This window comes from Mastomys coucha, unplaced genomic scaffold (assembly GCF_008632895.1).
Source record: "Mastomys coucha isolate ucsf_1 unplaced genomic scaffold, UCSF_Mcou_1 pScaffold22, whole genome shotgun sequence".
In the NCBI taxonomy this organism is placed as follows: domain Eukaryota; kingdom Metazoa; phylum Chordata; class Mammalia; order Rodentia; family Muridae; genus Mastomys; species Mastomys coucha.
The window spans coordinates 166,551,922-166,555,757 of NW_022196905.1; the positions used below are offsets into that span (position 1 = coordinate 166,551,922).

A 3,836-nucleotide genomic window follows, 5' to 3' on the forward strand; every position below is an offset into this window, starting at 1 on the left:
TCCAGGAGGAGACTGAAGCCTAGACCATGAGGAGACAGCATGGGCAGAATGACACCTTGACCTTCTGTTTCAACTTTAATCTCAACTCAGGAGCAGAAGGCTACTAAGGTGAGGGGCTGCTGGATCCCTTTGGCCCTCTTCCCAATATAGCCACATTGAGTAAATTTTCCTTTTCTATTTTCAAGTATTAATAAATAAACAAACTTGCAAACCAGTGTGGTGATATACTTCTAGGACTTGATAGGGTGGAGTTGGAAAGATGTGTATCTGAAGATGGTCTGAGCTATCTTAAAAAAAAAAAAATTAGACATGTAACTATCATATGACCCAGCAGGCACACTATGTGCATTATCTCAGAGAATTCTTTTTTAAGACTTATTTATTTACATGAGTATGAGCACACTGCCGCTGTCTTCAGACACACACCAGATGAGGTCATTGGATCCCATTACTGGTGGTTGTGAGCCACCACGTGTTTGCTGGGAATTGAACTCAGGACCTCTGGAAGAACAGCCAGTGCTCTTACTGGTACACTAAGCCACCTCTCCAGCCCTATCACCAAGAATTAAAGCCTGGGGATTACTCATGAATATTCGTGACAGCTTTGTTCATAATAAGCCCCAAATAGAAAAACAGACATATTTTTCAGCCAGTGGTTTTACAGGAGGTGTATATACATGCCAAAGAAGATTGCAGCCGAATGAAAAATGTTTTTAAAGGAGTAATTCATTACTATGCAGATGATGCCATGAACATTCAGTTAGTGATACCGAGTAGGGAAAACCATCCCTCATGAACTATGAAGTCCTCATGCTCTGTGATTCCACTCACACGACAGTCTGAAATGATAAAAACGTAGAAATGAATAACTGTTACCATGGGTCTTGTATGTTGGGATTGTGGAATGGGGGATCTTTGCGCTGATAGATTTGTTCCATGTTCTACGCCTCTGCTGGCACCCAATTATCATCTCAAGGTAATCATGCTAATAGGTGTGCAGGTAGGGGGCCAGTGAATGCAGATGCCCTTGGAGGCCAGGGCATCTACCTAGTGTGGATGCTGAGAAAGAAACTCGGGTTCTCTGTAAGAGCTGCAAGTGCTCTTAACCACTAAAAACCATCTCTCCCCACCCTACCCCCCCATGCCCACTCCACCCCTGCGCCCACTCCCACCCCACCCTACCTTAAAAGTTTCTTCAAGAGAAACTTTCCATGCTTGGAGCAACTCAAGTAGAGCCTCATGGGGTATAGGAGAAGGCCACTCTGATTCATGATGCACCGCAGAATTGGCTCCATCGCTTCTTCATTTACTACAGAGTCCCACGGCAGCTCTCCCTGTGTTCAGAAATGACGAGGAAGTATAGCAGAAAATTACTGGAATAAAACTAGTGGTTACGTGATGCTGAAGGAACTTGCCGGCATAGTCTTAAAGTACTCGCACCGTGGGTGGGGTGTATCTAGGGGCCGATTTTATTTTTGGTTTCTTCAGCCTAAGGTGCCACCACAACTCTGCATCCCTGCCAACCGGCTCAGAGTGGGCAGGCTTCTCCATGAGGACTAGGAACGTGCCCAAATGGCAGGTGCACGGATGCCTACCACTAACACTGAAGGTTGTTAAGGCCAGAGCTGTGAGAGATGTTGTAAGCAGAGGTGCCAGCAAGAGGCTGAATTAAAATGTTACAGACCATCCCCATCCCCCCAAAAAAATTCCAACACACTGTGTGGCCCTTCACACATCAGCTGGCATCGTTGTCTGGACTGGAGAGTTTAAGTGGCTGCAGAGGCTGCACCCCAAAGACTGTGAACCAAGTCAAGGGTATCCACCAGCTTCCGGTATCCATTAACTTCTGAGCATTGCGGCAAGTTGACACCATTGCTCATTTTTCAAACATGAGCAAGCAGTTCTTTGACAGTCACGAATGTTAAATCCCTTCCCAGCAGCTACGCTTCCATCCCACTTGCCCGAAATAGCTTATCCAAATGTCAGATATTTTTATGTTTGAACTCTGTTATTGATTGCCCTATCATATTTTCTGAAACCAAAAGAAAATGCATGTGTAAATTGACTTCACTAAAATGTTTAAAAACATCCTGTGTCCCTAGAGCTCTCGGTGGTGGAACATTTTTGAGATCAACTCATCATTAAAATTATGATAACTGACTGACTACTTGATCAGTCACCATGCAGGAGATCAAACCCCAGACTTCACTTCTGCTGGGAGACCTCTCCACTGAGCTGTGTCACAGCCCAATATTTATTTGTTGATTCTTATACATGAAGTAGTATTGGAAATTGTTAGACTCCTAATAAGATGTTTTAGATACTTACATACACACAGATATGCAAAGACTCTCGGTATCTATCCATTGGTATTACTCATCACAAAAACAGAGTTGGGCACATGCCTGTCATCCCAATATTTGAAAGGCAGAGGGGGAGTTCTGGGTGAGCCGAAGCTGCATAGTAAGACCGTGCTTCCTCCTGCATTCCATCTGTGTGTGTGTGTGCGCGCGTGCGTGTGTATGTGTGTGTGTGTACATACATATGTGTGTGTATGTATATATGTGTATGTATGTGTGAGTGTATGCCATATAAACACATGGCAAATTTGAGCATCAATTTCATATCCTCATTTCTTCTAAGAAGGCAAATTCTGATAAATCCGAGGAATTCGAGGGCATCCATGATTGTCCAGAGAAGGAAAACTGAGACACGGCTAGCCAGGCTAATGCTCCACCTAGGGGCACAGAAAACCAAAATAATCAGTGGCTCTGGAAGCCACAACATATATAGACAGACAATGGCTACATCATCTACTGTATCCGAGGATGACTACAGCATCTATAGAGAGTGGCTATAGCGTCTATAGAAAATGGCTCCATCCTAAACAGAGGACGCCTATAGCATATACCAAGGATGGCTAGAGTGCATCTTAGGATGACTACAACATCTGAGAATGGCTGTAGGATCTACACAGCATGAGGACATCGCCCGGGTATGATTCCTACATCCGTAAAGGATGACAGCATCAGCTGAGGATTGCTGGAACCTCTATTGTGATGGTCCTGCAGACCACATTAAGGGGTCTCAATGAACGCTCGAGACAGCAGCTCGGCTAGGCTCTACAGTGGATGGCTGCAGCTTCTGCAGAGATTGGCTCAGTGTTTGGGGATAATGGCGGCATATAAGGAGTAGGCTGCATCACAAGCAGAATGACTGCAGCCTCTACAGAGAATGGCTTCATCATGGAGGCAAAGAGGGTTACAGCATCTGCAGAGGATGACAACAGCACCTCAGGATGACCACAACATATACAGATGAGGGTTGCATCAACTACAGTGTCCGAGGATGACTACAGCATCCAAAGAGGGTGGCCACAGAGTCTGTGTGATTGCAGCACCTGAAGATGACCAGAGCATCTACACAGGATGAAAATAAACACAGCATCTAAGGATGGCTGCATCATCTACACAGGATGCCATAGCATCTACACAGGATGATAGCTATGACAGATGAGAATAAACACAGCATCTAAGGATGGCTGCATCATCTACACAGGATGGTCACAACATCTGAACAGGATGGCCCCAGCATCTAAACAGGATGATCATAACATCTGAAAAGCATGGCCACAGCATCTACACAGGATGGCCACAGCATCTACACAGGATGGCCACAACATCTACACAGGATGGCCACAACATCTACTCAGGATGGCCACAGCATCTACACAGGATGGCCACAACATCTACTCAGGATGGCCACGGTATCTATACAGGATGGCCACAGCATCTACACAGGATGGACACGGCATCTACACAGGATGGCCACGGCAT

At 45.4% G+C, this 3,836-nt stretch overlaps 1 long non-coding RNA gene across 1 annotated transcript; it reads right to left on the reverse strand.

Annotated features, from left to right (window-relative positions):
* Positions 1 to 708: 708 nt before the first annotated feature.
* LOC116069050 lies at positions 709 to 1,432 on the reverse strand. Its single transcript, XR_004109814.1, has 2 exons — positions 1,183 to 1,432; positions 709 to 839 (listed from the first exon to the last, which is right to left on the reverse strand). It is a non-coding gene; the product is annotated as an uncharacterized LOC116069050 (long non-coding RNA).
* Positions 1,433 to 3,836: the final 2,404 nt, after the last annotated feature.